Genomic DNA, 20,977 nt, shown 5'->3' on the forward strand with positions numbered 1-20,977 from the left:
TATGTTGTGTACCCTAATAAACTTGCCTGAGGATCAGAGGACAGAGCCAGCCATTAGATTAGACATAGAGGTCAGGCAGTCGTGGCACACACCTTAATCTAATGTCTGGGTGGAGAAAGGTATATAAGGTGTGAGGAAACAGAAATTCACTCTCTTTAGGTTGAAAATTTTGTAGAAGTAAAATTGAGTGGCTGGCTATTCTGCTTCTCTGGTCTTTCAGTTTTCACCCTGATATGTGGCTCTGCGTTTTTTATTAAAAGACCATCTAAGATTCAAACAACATCTGGCATCCAAGTTGTGGGGCATGAATTCACAAAAAAGCCACTTGTCTGTGGCCTTGCAGGCCCGGCTCAGGCCCGAGCTGCATGCAGCCGGAGTCTCCACCCTACGTGAGCCGGAGTCCCTAACCCGCTGGCTAAGTTTTTGTCACAGCCCCTCTACAGCAAACTCCATAGGCTTTTTGGGGAGCTCCAAAAACCATAGGAGGTAGTCACTTTCTCACATTCCCTCGTGCAGATGGTTGGCTCTTTGGCTTCTTCTCTCCTGGTGGGATGTGGGCTCTCCCTGGATCCCCATCTTGAGCTGCTACCACACTAGGTAGCTGCCTTGAAACTTGCTCAGGCTTCTACTGTTCTATGCAGAAGCAGTCAGCCTTACATCTGAATCATCATTGTTGGCAGATTTGGTAAGACAATTGGGATTTGTTAAAGGGAGAAATTAGTTAAAAAAGATTTTTTTCCCACATTAAAAAGTGGGAAACATTTTTACAATGGAGGGGATTTGGCCTCTGTTTGATAATACAATTGACAGTCTGAAAACAGAACAATTAAATGAGAGGAAAATTAATGTAGATGGGATTTATATAATGCCAATTATAAATATTTGTTTGATCATTTCTGTTTTATCATTTAAAAAGTTGGTTAATGTGAGTGCCAAGATAAAATTTTCAGAAAAACTTATTAAAACAGATCATAGAGAAATTCAGACAGGAATTTAAAGGTGAACTAATCTCAGCATTGCATTATATGGTTACAGAGAAACAGCCTAAGGCTTTCAAACAGCCAACCTTAATCTATCCAGTAACCTTAAAGGAACTGCCAAATGCTCAAGGCTGTGTAAGAGCTCAATGGACTCATGTACAAATGTTAGATTTGAGGAGATTCAAAGATGCTATAGTCTCATATGGTATGCATTCCCCATTTGTGAAGCAGATGTTAAATTCATGGTTAATTTGTAATAGAATTATCCCTCAAGACTGGAGAGATTTGGTTACAGCTGTTCTAGAAGCTGGTCCACAATTACAATGGAGGACCTGGTTAAAAGATGAGGCTAAGACCATTGAACAATGAAGTAGGGCTACAGGTATGGAAATCTCCAAAGATCAACTTCTTGGAGAGGGAGATTATGCTAATGTAGAAAGCCAATCTCTATATGATGACCACACCCTAGCTATGTCAAATAGCAGCCTTGAATGCTTGGGACAGAATTGAAGAAGTAGGAAAGAAAATTGAATCATTTACTAAAGTTATACAAGGCCCAAAAGAAATTGTCACTGATTTCTTACAAAGGCTATCTTCAGCAGTAAATAGAATGACACCAAATTCAGAAGTTAGACAGATGATAATTGAACCTCTGGCTTTTGAAAATGCTAATGCACAATGCAAAAGGGTAATTAGGCTAAGAAAGGCAAGATCAGCACCCTTGGAGGAATAGATCTGAGATACAATAAATATTGAATCTCATGACCATAATAATGCTTGAATAGGAAAGGTGATTTCCAGAGATTTGAAGAAGAATAGAAATGCCAAATGTTTTAATTGTGGAAACAAGGTCACCTAAAAAGGGACTATAAACAGAGTGTTCCTAGAAATAATGTTTTCTCAAGGAATAATCCTAACAGAAGGCCCCTCCCTTCTAGATTATGCAGAAGGTGTGGCAAAGATAGACACTGGACTAACAAATGTAGATCAACAAGGGACAGACAAGGTAATCCCTTGCCTTTGCCATTGGAAAACACCCTGAGGGACCTCTCAAAGATCCCATGTCAAATTCTGTTCGGTCTTTTCCTGTCATGGTGGAAGAAATTTCTTCCCAGAGCAATTAAAAAGCCTAATGCCTATTGTAAAAAGACCATTCTGCTCTGGATGATAAAACAGCTATAGAAGAGAGAACAAAAAAATCAAAAGAAACTATAAATCAAAATTGATAAAGATTAGATTTGGAAACTCCACAAAGTTCGGGTTGGGAAACGGTTTTTGTCTTCCAGAGGAATGAAGGCTAAGGAATCTGAAGACCAGTGGACAAATGAGACATCTGAAGAAAAAGGACAAATCATCCAGAAAAAAAAATGTCTCAAGAAAAAGATTTTCTGCAGTGAACCATGATCAGGCCCAGCTGCCACCTTTGGAATCTCCAAAACAATGATGGGGCTCCACGACAATGATTCCATCAGGATAATACCACTAAGATGACAAAAACCACCCAAAGATCAGCTTTGGGCTACAAACTGATCATGACAATTTCGAGACTTTTAGCTGAGATGATTCAGCCTCACTAACTACTCAAGCAAGGACTTGAGACAAGCCTGCACTTTCCAATTATGCAGAGAATGGACAACAAATGAAACAGCTAACTCTCCCAGGACTTAACAATTAACCCAACAATTTTCTTTTCAGGACCCCCTGAAGATGCCTTTGCTCCCAGACAGCAGGAAGTAATTTTAAGAGCACAATGCCCACATTCCCAAGAGGTAGGGTGGGTGGGTTTTGGTCATTCAATGGGTTATGGATAATTGTCATTGTTTAGGATGGTTGGTTACAACTTGTTATTGTTAATGGTCAGGGAAAAAGCTAAATAAAGGAGATTAGATTTAGGGTTCTAGTCTGAAAAAAAAAGAAAAAGAAAAAAGAGGATATAGATATAAGATAAAAGGTAGATTATTGAATCTACTTTTAAAAAATAACTACTAGTTTTAAATATTTTACATTGGATTGGATTTTTGTATATTGTATACAAATTATATATAGATACAAATTTGAGATTAATTTTGTTAGAAAATACTGTACATATATTTCTAATCTTGTTTATGGTATTATACCTATATAGTTCATTTAACAATGTAATGCAAATTCTAGTCCTTGAAAGTTATTATTACCAACTAATTAGGATATAAAGAAATGCAGGTTAGTATTTGGTCACCTATTACAATTGAACTCGTAGTCAGGTTAGGTATGTTTTCAAGGTCAAACAGAAATATATTTTAGATAAACAGGCCATCTTCAAACACTTCAGAGATCTACAGAATATGGTATTTAAGGTATTTTAATAACATATACTATTTCTTTTATGGCAATGAGACATGTCTGCTTCTGGCAGCACCAATCTACTTCAGAGAAGATGGTGGACATTGAAGAAACACCATATGGAGTTTACTTTCTTTGTGGCAAAAGTTAGCCACTGGGCAAGAAAATACCCTTGTCTTGACTGCTGACAGTATGCTGTACAAATGGACAAGCAGGACACAAAAGAAAGGACTGCTGCACCTTGCCAAGACAAGGTAGGAAGGCTCTTCAGAAAATCCTTCTTCACAGATGGGTCTGTCAGGTATGCTAGGCCTGTAGGCTGAAGATGGATGCCCCAATGTTGCAGAGGAATCTTGGGTGACTGTCCAGGCAGCCAGCTGTTTCTGTCATTTCTCACATTTTTTGGAAGTCACTTGTTTGCACTTCCTGCTTACTTAGGTAATATTATTTCCTTCTCAGAAACTGAGGGAGTTGAAGATTAGATAGTTACAGTTTTCCTTGTTAACAAATTCAGAAAAGAAACTCACTAAAGAAGTATAAAGTGTATAAGTTTGAAAGACACCAAAAGATAGTTTTCATTTGGAACTACAAGTTAGGATAGAAAGCGAATTAGATACAACATTTTGGACTCACCAAAATAGGATAAATAATGGAGTATTTTCTCTGAATTTGTCAAATGTTAATGGACTGGATATTGTTAATGTAATTCTTGACTGTATATATTGTATGTACTTAATTGTACTTATTGTATATAGTTTTTCTTATATTAGTTATAACCTTCTTTTATTATTTTATACAAAAAAGGGGATATGTGGTAGTGTATTGTATACCCTAATAAACTTGCCTGAGGATCAGAGGACAGAGCCAGCCACTAGACTAGACATAGAGGCCAGATAGTGGTGGCACACACCCTTAATCCAATCACTCAGGAGGCAGAGATCCCTCTGGATCTCTGTGAGTCCAAGGCCACACTGAATACAGAGCCAGGCAGTGGTGGCACACACCTTTAATCCCAGTACTGGGAAGCACACATGCCTTTAATCCCAGGAATCGATGTCTGGGCAGAGAAAGGTATATAAGGCGTGAGGAAACAGGAACTCAATCTCTTTAGGCAGATCTCATAGAGGCTAGTGGCTGGCTGTTCTGATTCTCTGATCTTCAGCTTTCACCCTGATATCTGGCTCTGGGTGTTTTATTAAAAGATCATCTAAGATTCAAACAACAATGGTTTAACTAAGGAAGAGATACCTGAAAGTAGGTGACATCACACCACACCCTGGGGTCCCAGATCAAAAGGAGAAAGGAGAAGGAAGAGTGAGCTACACATCACATGTCTGTCTGTCTGTCTGTCTGTCTCTCTCTCTCTGTCTCTCTCTCTCTCTCTCTCTCTCTCTCTCTCTCTCTCTCTCTCTCTCTCGTTGTGGAATATTATTTTAAGATGTGTTGCATTTGTTTATGTTGCATTTCTTTAACTCTGTGAAGCTGTGTTACTTTGCCTGTCTAAAACACCTTATGGGTCTAATAAAGAGCTGAACAGCCAGTAGTGAGTCAGGAGAAAGGATAGGTGGGGCTGGCAGGCAGAAAGAATAAATAGGAAGAGAAATCTGGGAGGAGAGGATGAGGAGCAAGAGAAGAAAGAAGAGGACAAAGAGGCCAGCCACACAGCCACACAGCCACACAGCCACACAGCTAGACACATAGTAAAAAGTAAAGAAAAGATATACAGAAATAGAGAAAGGTAAAAGGCCAGAGGCAAAAGATAGATGGGTTAATTTAAGTTAAGAAAAGCTGGCTAGAAAAAGCCAAACTAAGGCCATGTACTCATAAGAAAGAATAATTCTCCGTCCATGTGTTTCATTTGGGAGCTGGGTGGCGGGCCCCCCAAAAGAGTAAAAAGAGTAAAGAACCAAAGAAGTAAACAAACAAACAAAAAACGACTACTCTCTCTCTCTCCCTCTCTCTCTGTCTCTGCTTCCTTACTCTGTACACCATGTGACCACCACCACCCTCCTGCCACCATGCTGCCTTCCCAGTCATGATGGACTCAGGCTCAGAGCCAAACGACCTTTCCCTTCCTTAAACTGCTTCTGTTGAGTATTTAGTCACAGCAACAAGAAAAACAACTGCTTACCGACTCTGTAATTAGTGTCTGGATAATGATCTATCAATGCTGTTCTTACTGGCAAACTGCTTACTACTCTTGAGCCTCAGTTTCCCCTCCTGAATTGAAGAAATAACTACACCAAATTCATCAACTCATAAGAAAGTAATTCATTGAGACATGTGTCAGGTACCCACCCCACTTGAGGGTGGAGCATAAAGAAAGGCCCAGGCCAGTGTTAAGCTTCTGAACTCCCTCAGAAGATTTCCTGATGGCTTCCAAACAAAGAGCCCTCCTGTCTCCAAATTCTTGGTATATTTGCTGCAATTCTGTGAAGGAAAAAAAAAAAAAAAAAAAAGAATGAGACAGGAGTTGTCATTATCTGAGCGCATCTCTTGTCGCATTTGATCCTTGCACTGTCTGTTGATGTGAGGGGGTTGATCTTGTTGGGGTAAGGGCCGGTGGAGCTGAGGCTATGCAAGCTGGGTTTTGACTGACACACATGGCTTGTCTAACAGGTCCATAGGGCTAGCTTGCAAGAAGATGATTTGCATAAAAGACCAGAAATAAGCACCTTGAGGGAGGGAGCGCCGTAATCTGCTGTGATGATTACAGATGACCACCAGTCCTAGGCATTCCTCCCATCGAGAGGTGATACAGCTTAACCAGCCTGAAGCCAACTGGGCCCTCGGCCACTTTGACAAATAGCATATGATAGAAGTGATGTGGTGCCAGTTCTAGATCTGGATTTGTATCTATTTCTTTGGTGTTGCTGATGAAGACAAAAAAAAATCTCTTGCAGAGATGGTTTATTCTGGAGACATATCCTGGTGACCACAGCCCAGGAACACAGATTTAGGTCACTCCAAATTCCATGTTCCCTCCTGCGGAAGCAGTTTATGCAGTTTTATAGTTTTATAGAACAGAGACCATCACAGCAGGGTGGGGTAGTCCCTCCTACAGGCTGCAGATGCTATCTGGTGACATTCTAAGCTTTGGTGTTGGTGGGGTCTGCTAAGATCTCCTGGGGTCTGCTAAGTTAACAGATTTCAAAAGGTTGGGAACTGTTAGTCACAGGATGTGATTTCTGACACAGAGGCGGGTGAGGGAGGGCTGTTTGACATTCAGGGGGCTAAAGCCAGATAAGGAAGTTAGCTTCCAGACCTGTGACATTCCAGTCGCTCCACACATCTCTGCAGTTTTAATCAGTCTATCAGTGTTTGCAGGCACAGCCTCCTTCCAGGAGTTTTCTCTCTCAGTCTCCTGGAGGCTCCAGATGTCAGATGAAAACCACCAAAGCGGTTCTATAACATGTGCAGCTGCGCTATCGTTAGCAGACACTGCCCCCAGCCTGGCTTCCTGCACACACATCTGTAAGGTATAACCAAATGTTGGTTTAAGCCATGTAGCTTTGGGACAGCTTAATCTGCAACGTGAGATGTACGAGGGACATCTGTAGCCTATACATCCCAAATCACTGATGGACAGAACTCAGGAAGCAAATATTACACCTTTATTTTCAATAACCTACAACCAAAATATGACCTTTATTTTTCCATTTAGCACATAGGCAGTAAGCTATAGTATGTGAGCAGCACCCGTGACTCTGACAGTGAGAAGAGATTCATAGGCTTGCCCAGAGTTCCCAAGGCGGATGGTACATGGATATGCACACACACATACACATGCATGCACACACATAGCTTAGGGACACCAGAAAGATAGCAGATCTCTCAAAGGAGAGTTCAGGACAACAGAGCAGCAGTATGATTCTGAGTTTGGGTTTCTGTCTCCGGCTGTCTCTAACTGTGCCTAGGATTCATGAACCGGGGACTTCCCCGAAAACAGCACACAGAGTTGTTTTATTGAAATAATTGAGAACTTGCTAAGGTTTGAGTGGGCCCCTTGGGAAAAGCCATGTTCGACACGTGGCCCTCAGCGCAACAGTGTTGGGAGGTAGGGTCAGAAAGGGGTGACCTGGCCAAGAGGGCTCAGGCCTCATGAGCAGAAGGGTTTTTGCCATAAGTTCTCTCACCCTCTCATCCTCTAACCTCATGCCATGGAACATGGCAGCAGAAAGGTCCTCCCCACACGCTGGTACTGTGACCTTGAGGCTCCTCCATCTCCAGAACTATAGGCAATAAATGTGTTTTCTTTGTAAATCATCCAGCCCATGGTATCCTGTTACAGCAGCACAAACCAGGCCAAGGCAGCCTGAGAGACCACCATTGGCCTGACACCACAGCTCAGGAAACCCTGGAGCCGGGGGAAGGACAAACTGGTTAGCATGAACACAGCCTTAGATTTTCATTTAGAAAGAGTTGCCGATAACTCAAGAAGAGAAATTCTTTGACACAGTTGGGGTGGCTTGGGAAACATGGGCTGTGTGCGTGATGGTGATACGTGTGATGTATGATAGATAGGTGTGATGAGTTTCCTATTGCAGGGGCCCAAAAAGGCTCAACTACTGAACCCAAAAGCACCAAAAGGAGAGGCTAGAGCCAGGCCTCAGGCCCATCTGGCCCCAAGGCCGTGTTATTCTACCATCACCTTGGACCAGTCCCCAAACATCCCTGTCTCTGTTCATCTCGTTCCCTTTTGCCGGATGCTGATGCCTCATTCCCGAGGAGCATGCTCCCTCAGAAGAATGTGTTGCTCTGTTTCCACCCTGAGTCACACAGGCTTCATGTTAGATAACAATGAGGATTGTCGTGGTAGTTTGATAAGCACAGACAGACCAGTTAACTTGTCCAAGGTCATCCAACTCCTAGAGAACCCATGCCCTCAGACTCTCAAAGTTATGTTCTTAACCTGTAGGTTCAAAGACAGAGCAGGCCTCGGGACACCCTGCCTTCTCTTCATGCGTCACAGGATCTAACCTCATGAGTCAGGCAATAATTGAATGAATAAAAGAACGAACAGGACATCTCTATTTGCTTATTGCTGCATCTCTAGCTCCTGACTCAGTGCCTGGTATGTTGTAAGATGCTTAAGAATTTGTTGATCGACTGTAAAAAAGAAACAACACATTCATTTTCACCCCTAAGGTCCTGAGATGCTGGGGCAGAAATACAGAAAGGAAGCCATCTTGCTCAGGAAGGGGGTCACAACAACCACCTTTTAAAAGACTGACAGAATCCAGGCTCTGCAGAGTGTCTGAGCTGATACTCCATGCAGTGGGAACCCAGGAGTGGAGCCCATTGCTACTGCTATTTTCCAAGCCTGACTTAGAGACCTGGTTTTAAAAAGAGCCAAAATCCACACAAAGCACACAGTGTTCTCATTAAAACGATAATCATAACGAGTTGCACGACTCATTATTACATAATAACAGTGGCCCAGGCCATTATCTGTGAACCCCCAGGCCAACTTGCCTGCTTTAGTACAAGGCTCTTTGGTGTTACCTGTGACAGAGAAAGAAGAAGTGGGAATCCAGATGAAAAAGGAGGCCTGTTTGGTACTCATGGCACAACCCCTTCTGGTTTTGTTGGGAGTCTTGTCCCAGTGGAACCACATGAGCAGCCCCCTCCCTTTTCCCCACCTGGTTTGAATCACCCACAGGGTCTCCTGAGTGCCTTTTTACCTGCCAGGTGCAGTGTTAAAGTGGCCACAGGGACAGGAAAGGGAAGGCCCAGAGGAAAAAAAACTTGGATCAGGCAACCTGGGTTTATTTTGAAATCAAACAACAGAGACCATGATGTTAAGTTAAATAATAGCTATAAAGGGCCTAGCTCAGGGTCTGGCACAAGATTAAATGCTCTGGAGGTGAGAGTTTCCCCTTCCTTCTGCAAATTACAGCAACACCAGCAGAGATGTTAGCTTTGGCAATGCCCTGTCCCAGAATGCACTTGATCTGCTGGTGAGCAAAGCCCCAGATTTTCAACTGCCCCAGACAAGGCTAAGAGAGTCAGCCAGGATGCCCAGAAAGGCTGTATCAGCCATTTCCAGTGAGCATCTATTCCACCTGAATCATGCCTAGCTTTCTAGTTATGAAGTATTCTGATATCACATCTGATCCCAATACTCATGTAATATATATATATATATATATATATAATCACCTATTGCACAACAAACTCTTCCAACAGCAGTGAAAGGCTAAATGGAGCCAGGTATGGTGCTGTTTGCCTGTAAGTCCAACACTTAATAAGCTGAGATGAGGAAGAAAGATAACAAGTTAGAGGCCAGCCTGAGCTACGTAGCAAGTTTCAGGCCATCCTGGACTACATAATAAGTAGTCTGTCTCAAAATAAAAGAAAGGAAGGAAAAGGGAAAAGAAATCACAGCACTATGTACAATGAATATGTGGAATGAAATTTTTAAAAGGGGCCAGGAATGGCAAGGCAGGGCAAACGCAGGGGCTGGGGAGATGACTCCATCAGTAAAGTGTAAGGACCTGAATTCAAATCCTCAGCACTCACATAAAAGCCAGTCATGGCTGCATGTGTCTGCAAACCCAGACAACTAACACAAAAGCCCTAAGCCAGAGACTACAGTGTATTTGAGGAATGCTGTCTGGTACAGACTGCATGCTAGTTCCCGCCCCAAATTCTCTATCAAAATCCTAACCCCCAAGGTGACAGCATTAGTAGGTAATGGAGACTTGTGGGTGTGATTGAGTCTATTGACATGCTGTGACCTTAGAAAGGAGTTCCATCTCCATTCCACCACATGAAGACATGGCAGGCAGCTTCCATCTGTGAATCACTACCCGGCACTAAATCTCCAACACTTGATGCTGGGCTTCTCGGTCTCCACACTGAAAACTACATCTCTGTTATTTGCAAGCTTCCCAGGATATGTTGTTCTGCTCCACAAGTGTACATGGAGAAAGGCAATGTCCAAAGCTACCATCTCCCAGAAACAGAACTTGAGATAAGGATCTGAATGGAAGTCATTCATTTGATTGTTGATCCCGAGAATACTGTAAAGACTCAAGGAAACCAGACAAAGGAAGACATCTCATGGGAAGGTTCTTTGACCATCAGCCTCCCACTGTGGGCAATGGGGACTCCATCTCACCAGAGATATCAGAGAATATGCCCTACAATAGACCCCTGCAGATATCTAGTTCCATGATAGGAGCCTTTGGCATGACTCAGAGTAGACTGAGGGTGAAGTCCTGACAATACCTGCTGCAAATGGCTGAGGTGTGATACTGAATCAATGTAAACATGCAGCAAGCACTAAGTTATAGGTTCAAGGTCAGCCTGGGCTACATAACGAGTTCAAAGCTGTCCTGGGTGACAATATGCAACCCTGTCTCAAAAAAACAAAGCAAATGAAAACATAAGACACAGTCACCTAAATCACGGGCAACATCTCCAGGAAAGCAAGGCATTCAATGCCTTGCTCCTTTCTGGACAATGCAACACTCTCCAGCCGATCACCTGCCCAGCCTAAACCTACTCTAATTCTTTTATTGAAACAGCGTCTTCTGTTTGCCAGGTTAGCACTGAACTTGTTGTATAGCCAAGGATGGACTTGAACTTCTGATCCTCCTGCTTGCTCCTTCTGAGTACTGGAATTCTAGGTATAAGGCCACCACGCCTGGTCTCTGCAGTGTTGGGAACTGAACCCAGGGCTTCATGCATGGTAGGCAGCACACTACCAAACTGAGCTATACCCCCATCCAAGGCTTAATCCATTCTTCATGCTCAACCAAATGATCTATAAACCAGCAGAGTCTGAGAGTGACACATCTCCCACTCACAATCCTGTACAGGCTCTCTCCACATTTTCTAAGTTGGCATCCAATACCCCATGCAAGCCCACCCTATTTCCTCGGCATCTCCTCTGCCATATCTCCATCGCTACCACAGCCATATCCCACAGATGACCACCCCACAAACCCTGTTCTCTGAAAATCTCATGCCTTACGGATACTCTTCTCCCCACTTCGGGTCCTAGAGAGCCTCTCCTCCACCATAATCCACCCAGTCAATGTTTGCTCATTCAGGTCCTGCTGTACCCCCAGCGCTGGGAGACAGAGTTGTCGATAGTCAGACCAGGTCCTCCAGCACTCGGTGAAGATTACTAGAATCTTAGGGGTAGAAACGAAAAGTTAACGGATAAGACAAACAAATTGTGAATGCAAAGAAACACAAGCCACAGTGTTGCGGGACAGACTAGCTGTTATAGATAAGAAGCTCTGGAGTCCTTTTGGGTGGGGAGTGAGGAAGGCTGCCTGAGATGGGTGTGGATGTCTGGGCTGAGGGACAGGAGATTGTCAGAAGAAGCAGACAGTGCATTCTAGGCAGAGGGCACAATCCATGCAAAGGCTCTGGAGGAAGGACCAGAGCAGTTAGAGAACAGGAGACACACTGGGGAAGTAGAGCCAGGTCACCATGGAGGACCTGTGGCCATAGGCAGGGTGCTGGACTTTACCCTGCCATCATCCGTTCACTGACACCTCTGTCCTCTGGAAAGGGGACAGTCCTTCAGCCTCTTCATGTCTCACTTCTATGACCAGGGACTCTTCCTGCAGGGGTCCCAACAGTTGACTTGGCTTCAGGAATCTCTCTCTGCCCTGATGCCGTCTGATTCTGTGGCATTAGATAAGCTATTCAACTTCTCGGTGCCCAGAATATCTCCATAAATTTCCATTCTATCCTTGGAATATTATTAATTCAACCTTGCAGGTAAATTAAGCAAAACAGCAAAATGCCCTGCTATTAGAGTATATAGAAACACGTACTCGTAATTTTCCTCTTGTGCCACCATCATTAAGAACATGGGCTTTGAAATCAGACAGATGCACAACCTGTAGACTGCTGTCATGGGTGAACTATTTCCTTTCCCTCAGCCCAGCTCATCGCTGTCATGGGTGAACTATTCCCTCTCCCTCAGCCCAGCTCATCGCTGTCCTTACAGTGTTCTGGGAATTGTTCTGCAAAGCAAAGCCTTTGATCATTTTTTTTTTTTCACAAAGTAGAGCTGAATGTATAGCTTCTGCAACGTTTGAGTCAGTCCTTCCCACGCCCTGCGGGCACAAGCCCACTCATCACTTCCACTCTACAAACCTATGATTTACATGGCAAGGATCCCAGCCACCCACCGAAGCTCAGCCTCAAATCCCAGCACAGCAGAAGGACAAGAGGGTCCTAACCCAGAATTTAGATCCCATCTCAGCAGTGACTGCCTTTTTAGTTTAAAGCAAATCCCTCCTCTCCTTCTTCTTCTTGGCCTATGGCTTCCAGAACTGTTAAGAGAATAAATTCATATTATTATGTGGCACTGAGTGTATGGTAATTAGTAACAACAGTCAAGGACATTGACAGTTGAAGTTTTTTTTAAAGATCACGCCTAGTCCAGGCATAGTGGCATATGCCACCCTTGATCACAACACTTGGGAAGCAGGCAGAGGGTTTTCTGTGAGTTCAAGACCAACCTAATCTACATTCTGAGTTCCAGGACAGCCATGGCGGCATAGAAAGACCCTGTCTCAAAAAAAAAAAAAAATACACACACACACACACACACACACACACACACACACACACACACACACACACGTATATATCAGGCCTGGAGAATTAACTCAGTTGACAGAGTGTTTGCCTTCCCAGCACCACATGAACCAGGCATGGTGGTGCATGCCTGTAATCAGGATTAGAAAGTCAAGGCCATCCTCAGCTAAAGAGCTGGTTTGAGGCCTGCCTAGGCTACATTGAGACCCTGTCTCAACAACAACCAAAAAGTCTCTCACAGCTCACTTGACTACAAGCCACCCCTACACACACACACACACACACACACACACACACACACACACACACACACACACACAGGCTTTGTGGACACTGTTAGCATGTAAGGTGAGACTGAGCAGGTCAGCAGGAAGTCCACGTTCTCACTGAGGTGAAAAGTGTAAACACAGGGCTCCATTACCCACAGGGCTCAAGGGGCCAGGACCTTCCTTAGACTAGAGCCATGTGTCACAGAAGCTGAGAGTCACAGCTTCCCGCTGGGAGACCCAGAACCTGAAGAAGGTCAAGACGCTGATTATCCTCCCAACAAACAGTATGTTTTCCACCTTAGTAAGAACTAAAAGATTTTGTTCCAACCTGGCCGGAAATGGGCTCATCCTCATGGCTATTTCACCTCCACACGAAGAATACTAAGGAAAAAACAACACCCTCCCCCGTCCACGGCTGACAGCCTCTCCCCTTCCTCTGTAATTACCCCGTGTGCTTGTTGGTTACTTGGGTTTTGCATCCCTGCCACCCCCATCCGAAACGGTGCAATTTGCCTTTGCACTTACGAAAGTCTCTTGAAGAAAGCACAAAAGGAATTGCTTTTCAGAATCCACACCCATGGTGTACAGCCACTGGGTTCCAGGATCAAACACAGGTTATCAGGCTTGCAGCAACCCTCTCTGAGCCATATCATTGTTCCTAATACTACTTTTTAAACTTGTGGCTAAGATAAAGACACACACACACACACACACACACACACACACACACACACACACACACGCTCGCAGGCACTACCTACCCATGCTTGCATGAAGTCCTGGCATAACTCGAGAGGTCAGTGTTCTGTGTGTGTACTGCAGTTCAATGTCGTCTCTCTTCTGAGACATCCGATGGGGGTGTGGTCTCCCTGTTTGACGGGAGACTTAGTGGAGAGAAGTTCCCTGCCTCATGTTTTTGCTCTGCAGGTCCTGCAGTGGGCAGGGCTCGGGGTGGGGGTGGGGATGGGAGGGTGGCGAGAAAGGAATCAGGTGAGAGGAAGAAAGAGAAAAATAAAAGGAAGGCTACAGATGTAGCAGGAATCTTAAAAGTTCTTATTAATAAAATCAAACCTGAGCCAGGTATTGGGGTGAATACTGGAAGATCAGAGAGACAGAACAAGCCACAGCTACCTCACCTGGCCGGATCCTCAGCTGGTCTTGTCTCCTCAGACTGGAGGCCTCTGAGTCCTCATCCCGAATGGGTCTCAGCTGAATTGCTGCTCAAAAGCCTGAATGCTTAACCAGGCCAAATGCTTAACCAGGCCAAAATGCTTCTAGTTTCTGGTCTCCATGCCTTATATATCTTTCTGCTTTCTACCACCACTCCCTGGGATTAAAGACTTGCTTTCTGGGATTAAAGGCATGAGTCACCATGCTTGGCTGTATCTTTGAACACATGGATTTCTGCCTCTGGAATGCTAGGATTAAATGCGTGTGCTACCACTGCCTATCCTCTATGTTTAATATTGTGGCTGTTCTGTCTCTGACCCTAGATAAGTTTATTAGGGTGCACAATATTTTGGGGAACACAATACCACCTCATACAGAGAATGCAACACTCACGGTTTCCTGTGAAGGGTATGTCTTAGGGTTCTACCGCTGTCTAAAACAGCATAACCAAAAAAAGGGTTTATTTCAGCTTACTGTTGTAGTCCATCGTGAAGAGAAGTCAGGGCAGGAACCTAGAACCAGGAATCTGGTGCAGGAACTGATGCAGAGGCCATAGAGGGGAGCTGCTTACTGACTTGTTCAGCCTGCCTTCTTAGACAATCCAGGACCACCAGAACAGGGATGGCACCACCCACCATGGGCTGAGCCCTCACTGTCGAGAAAATGCCTCCACAGGCCAATCTGGTGGGGGCATTTTCTCAGTAGAGCTTTCCTCTTCCCAAATGACCCCAGACTGTGTCAAGGTGACAGAAAACAACTAGCACAGAGGGAGAGTCCAGAGGGAGCCGCTGGATGCTGCAAAGCCGATGTAAGAACGGGAGCGTTGACTTTATTTTTCTCTTTTATGCTGGAAATGGCACAGATATGATGACAAGACAGTGACCCAGAGTCCAGCATCAAGAAGCCTCTTAGCAGCTTGGCTGGAGAGGAAGGGTCTTCTGCTGTGAACTGTATCACAGCACACAGCCTAGGGATCTACTGTGAACCGTATCACAGCACACGGCTTAGGAATCTACTGTGAACCGTATCACAGCACACGGTTTGGTGCCTTTAACCTATGGACATGCCCATGTGCCATCACCCCCATCACCCCAACAGCACAATGACCACACCCACCACTCCCCAAAGTGCTCTTTATGCTCTTAGGATGTTTTTTCCAGTACTGGGGATTGAACCTAGGGTCTCATGTGTGCGAGGAAACACTCTACCACTGAACTAAGTGTCCACTAAAGTCACAAACAAAAAGTGATATTGTAGTAAATGAGCCAAGAGAGGAGGGGACTTGTGTAGGGGAAGAAATGATTCCAAGGACACTTAGGATTGCTAAGAACCATCTTTGTTTTCTTTTCTTTTTCTTTCTTTCTTTTTTTTTTTTTTTGAGACAGAGCTTCACTATGTAGCCCTTGGATGGCCTAGAACTCACTATGTAGACCAGGCTGGCCTCAGACTCACAGAGACCCACCTGCTTCTGCCTCCTGAGTACTGGGATTAAAGGTGTGTGCCATCATGCCCAGCTACTCAGAAACATCTTCAATTCACAGGCTCCTTTCAAGCATATGATGCTGTTTCACATTGGAACCACACCACAGAATCCTTCCATATCCCCCTTCTTGCTTTCTATGTGATTGTCGTCAAATATTTCACTCCTACATGCTGTAAACACCATGATCCACTGTGGTTGTAAGCAAGGGCATGATATAATTAGATTTGCCTTGTTAAAACCCGCGGTGGCTCTGTGTGTATTACTGCTGGGGTACACAAGGACACTGTTTAGGAGCAAGAGACCAAGCAAGACAGTAGGCTCATGGTCCAGGAGACCAGGGACAGCTCTCAGGAAACATTTGCCAGTAAGATTCAGCCACTGGGTATGGACGGTGATGGGGAGGAAGGTTTCTGACATGAGATGCTGGAAGATGGAAAAGCTATTTGCTCCCATATGGTTCACTGGAGAAGACGGCTTTGGGGGAATAAATAATGAGCTCACACGGAGCACGGTGAATTGCATAAGCTTGCACCATGCGTCAGTCTTAGTGACATTCTACAGAGAACAGGAGAGTGGAGAGCAAGCACTCAGTGCAGAGTCAGGACTACACCCTCAGGTCTGCTGGAAAGGGCCGCATAGACCCCAAGGGGGTGTGGCCTAGGACGAGCAGGCGCAGGTGAGACAGGGAAAAGGGGGCGCCTGGAATGGGAGGGTAAGAGGTTAAGAGAGAGAAAGAGGGGAAGTGGTGACCTGCGAGGAACTATCTTGGTAGCAGAGAGGGGAGCTGAGACTAGGAGGCTGGTGAGTACCCTGCAGAGGTGACGCCTTGGGCCAATAGAGGTCATTTTAAACGCCACCACCCCCCTCCCCACCCCCCCAGCAATGGGAGAGAGACAACACACATTTGAGGTTGAGTAGAGCCAGGAGGAGGGAGCAAAGTATCTCATTTCCCTAACAGTGGCGCAGAGTTTTCGGAACAGCGCCTCTAGTGGTGACATTAGAGACATGCAGGAGACAGGTAGCTGCTACACCAGGTGTCAACAATATATAAACAGAAAGATGTCCAGATCTTTACCTCTAACCAGTTAAGAGACCGTACCCCAAGCCTTGACTTCCTCGTCTGTAAAGGGGTTTAATAATTGAACATGTTCCCACACTTGTTATAATGAATAAATGAGTTAGGGTTAAAACAAGAGTAACAGCCTACTTTTGAAAAGCTCTTATTCTGTCCTTACTACTGAGCTGTTTCAGACAGGTGGTTAGTCCAGCCCTTTATTCCACCTTGGTAGAAACAGAATGAGAAGACACAACTCTAACGTATTTTCTTCTGGAATTGATTTCTCAGTACACATTAATCACATATAGTCAAGTATGTTTATATTCCATAAATCATCATCGCGCACTAAAATGTTTTTAAGCTCTTTGTAGACTTGATCTCCCAAATACTCAATAAGGTAGGTTCTGCTGAGAATCACTCTCATTTTACATGTGAGTGTTCTGGTGGAAGCTCCACCTCAGCCTCTGGCACCCTGACACCCATATACCCAAAGAGTCTGGGATGATTGTGTGGAAGGTCCACCTCTCTCTCTCCCCAGACCCTGCCCTTCAGAAAGCCCACCAACCACCACTCCTCCCCCAGAGACGCTCAAGACCACTCCCATAGGGTATTTAAACACATGGTTTTTCAGTCGCTCTTTCCTGTCTCCTCTCTGTGGGGCCAGAAGGTCACCCAGGAGCGCTTTACCCACCAAACTGGGGCTTTTTCTTAATTCGGTTTGATTTGGTCTGATTTAGATTGCTGCATCAGCGGAGAGGCTTATCAGGGTGGAGAAATTTTCAGTGAGGAGCCAAGGAAAAGAATCTAACTTGTCCCACATCACACACCTAGCTCATACACCCCCAAAGCCTGTGTTTCTAAAGGCTGTCTGATCCCCAATAGCTTCAGGAACAAGTCCAACAGTGTGGGAAAACGAGAATTGTGGGAGGGGCCTGAACAAGTCTCCCTTTGTCCCAAGTTCATAAGTTTGGCACTGGATTTGTGGTGTTCTGAATCTGGTAGAAGATGCATGGATCTGGAGCTACCCGCCATGCCTGCTTGCTCTCATTGACAAGGGAAACATTTAAAGCTCTTTTAAGATGTTGTCCTTGATTCTGTCACTTAATTGACTCTAAGTACCTATAGACATCAGGAAAGAAGTAAAGGTCATTGTAGTGGGGGACACCTAGAGGGAGGAGGGCAAACATAGGTGATATAAAAACAGAGAGAGGGCGTGTATGTCGTGCACAGACATACTTGCAGGCAAAACACCCACACATTGAAAAAACAGAGAGGGGAATGCCAGGGGCAGGGGCGAGTTTAAGCATGATGGGGGCAGGCATAGGGGACATGAGGAAGAGGGAAACATTAACCAAAGTGAAGGGTGTATAAAAAAATCCATATGGAAACTTACCACTTTGTAGGCAATGAAAAATAAAAGTTAAAAACAAGAGAGGAGAGATTGAGAGAGTGAGAGAGAGAGAGAGAGAGAGAGAGAGAGAGAGAGAGAGAGAGAGAGAGAAGAAGGAGGAGGAGGAGGAGGAGGAGGAGGAGGAGGAGGAGGAGGAGGAGACCACAGAGGGGAGGGGAGGGGGGAGGAGAGATATCCTGCAGGGTTGCACAATGCTATTTCCAAATTCTGTGGGTATTAAACAAAAATCGAAGTGTCAGATGTGGGGTACCTCCTTGTGAGCTGCAGGTCAGGGAGCCCCAAAGACTCACAAACAATACAGGATCTTGCCATCCCTCGTGGTTGCCCAAGCCTTGTTGTTGAAGACACCACACACCTCAGTTGCAACATACAGAAAAGTCAAGCTAGAACTGAATGGAAGTTTCCTCTCTGCTGGCAGCTTTCACACAGGCTGCTGGGGGAAACAAGGCAATCTGGGGTCTCACCCAACCATGAACCCTATGAACTACAATACCAACCCACAATATAAGATATATATATATATATATATCTCACTGGTATAATAGTGGCGTGGCTGTTATGAGGGTAACTAACTGTTCTCTGACTGGATTTGAGGCCTGCTCTGTAAGAGGGAATTACCTGTGGTAATATAAGCACAGTCAAATGGTCTTAGAATCTTAGGCCCTAGGGGGATCTCACTGCTCTTGTTTAGCTAAATTAATGACACCAAGCTGCCATCTAAATATTCTGTTTATACCGATAGACAAATGCTACTTTCAGCATTAATGAGAGAAGCTTCTCTCTGCAGTGATGGCAGAGAATTCTGAGATCCATGGCTACTCAAGGCCCTAAGAATAGTGTGATAGCCAAGCATGGTGGAGCACACATTTAATCCCAGCACTCAGGAGGCAGAGGCAGGTGGATCTCTGTGAGTTCAAGGCCAGCCTGGTCTACTGAGTTAGTTTGAGGACAGTGAGGGCTCTGTAGAGAGAGACCCTGTCTCAAAACAAACAAACGAAAACTATAATAATGATGGTGATGATGATGGTGATGATGGTGATGATGATGGTGATGATGGTGATGATCATGGTGGTGATGGTGGTGATGATGATGATGGTGATGATGATGATGGTGATGATGATGGTTAAACACTCAGTCCTAAACAGGGTATTTATATCACACCGTCCAGGGCTCAGAGAACATTGAGGAAGAGAGGGAGGGAAGAATGTAAGGGTCAGAAAGTAAGGAGTAGGGCTGGGAGAGAACTATGTTCTGGATATGACTGAGTCATTCAGCCATTGTCTCAAAGCAGCTGCAGCTAACTGCCTGCAATGGCCTGTGCAAGACTGGGCCTGTTAACAGTCAATCATGAAGTGAGAAAGGAGGAACTTGTAGGCCCCTTCTCCTCCCTTCTTAGTGAACTATGGGCTACAAGAAGGTCCTAAGGGAAAGGTGGTATGGTGGTTTGAGTAATAATGGCCCCCATAGGGTCATAGATTTGAATACTTAGTCACCAGGGAGTCACACTATCAGGAAGTATGGCCTTATTAGAGTAGGTGTGGCCTTGTTGGAGGAAGCGTGTCACTGGGGGATGGGCTTTGAGGTTTCAAATGCTCAAGCCAGGCCCAATCTCTCTCTCTCTTCCTGCTGCCTACTGATCCCAATGTGGAACTCTCAGCTACCTTTCCAGCACCATGTCTGCCTATGTGCCACCATGCTTCCCCTGATAATGTTGGTAATGGACTAAAACTCTAAACCTGTAAGCCAGCCCCAATTAAATGTTTTCCTTTATAAGAATCACCATGGTCATGGCGTCTCTTCACAGCAATAGAAACCCTCACTAAGATAGGTGGTCATTGTCTTCAGTTGCATACCTACTGATGAGCCTTCTAGACTTCAGTATAGCCAGAGACCACCCTGGTTAAGCTCAGCAGGTCACAAAATAAAGAGACAAAAAGGTAGGAAAGGGTAAGTAGTAGGGAAGGGGATAGGAAGGGAGAAAGGAGGGGAAGGGGTAACAGTAATCAGAACAGATTATACACGTGTATGAAATGAAAAAGAACAAATTTGATGAGGGTCTCCCATGCACAGCCAAGCACAGTCTGTGGCTGTCTGGGCTGAGCCTGGAAGAGCTTCATTGCTGATTTCACTTTCCATCTCTGCCAAGGGACCCCGAAGCCACCATGGACTCAGCATCAAGCTGCTTCTGGAAGGAATTTCCATCTCCAAGGGAAATCAGGCCTACTGTCACAAACCACAGAGATGGGGACCACCAGTGCGTGGTGTCCTCATCTTTAATGATGTCTTTGGGATTAAGCATTCACCCCCAAGAAAGAGCAGGAGGTCACACTCTCATGCTGGACTCTCAATAATTTGGGGTGCCCTAATAAGCCTCCTGACTCGGACATGTGACTCTGGGAGAATCTGTTTAAAGCTTTCCCCACAATGGGCTCACTTAAAAAATGTTTGAGCCCCCCACAAATAATTTTCCCAGCATGCCCACCTTGTTTCTTGTTTCCTTGGAATTCCTGTCTGATTCCCATTTGTTCTCTCCATTCGGGATTACAAAATGCTCCAATAGAAAAGATCATGAAGAAAATCTGGACCAAGCGCCATACCTTACAGGTCACAAAGGTTTCCCAACTATATGATCTTCAATGCCAGCCACCTGGCCCCCATCCTGTCCTCTGCTCTACACTGCCCTCTCTTGGAGACACATGGAAACAGCCACTGGGA

The sequence above is a fragment of the Peromyscus californicus genome, unplaced genomic scaffold (genome assembly GCF_007827085.1).
Source record: "Peromyscus californicus insignis strain IS unplaced genomic scaffold, ASM782708v3 Scaffold_24__1_contigs__length_46423439, whole genome shotgun sequence".
Lineage (NCBI taxonomy): Eukaryota > Metazoa > Chordata > Mammalia > Rodentia > Cricetidae > Peromyscus > Peromyscus californicus.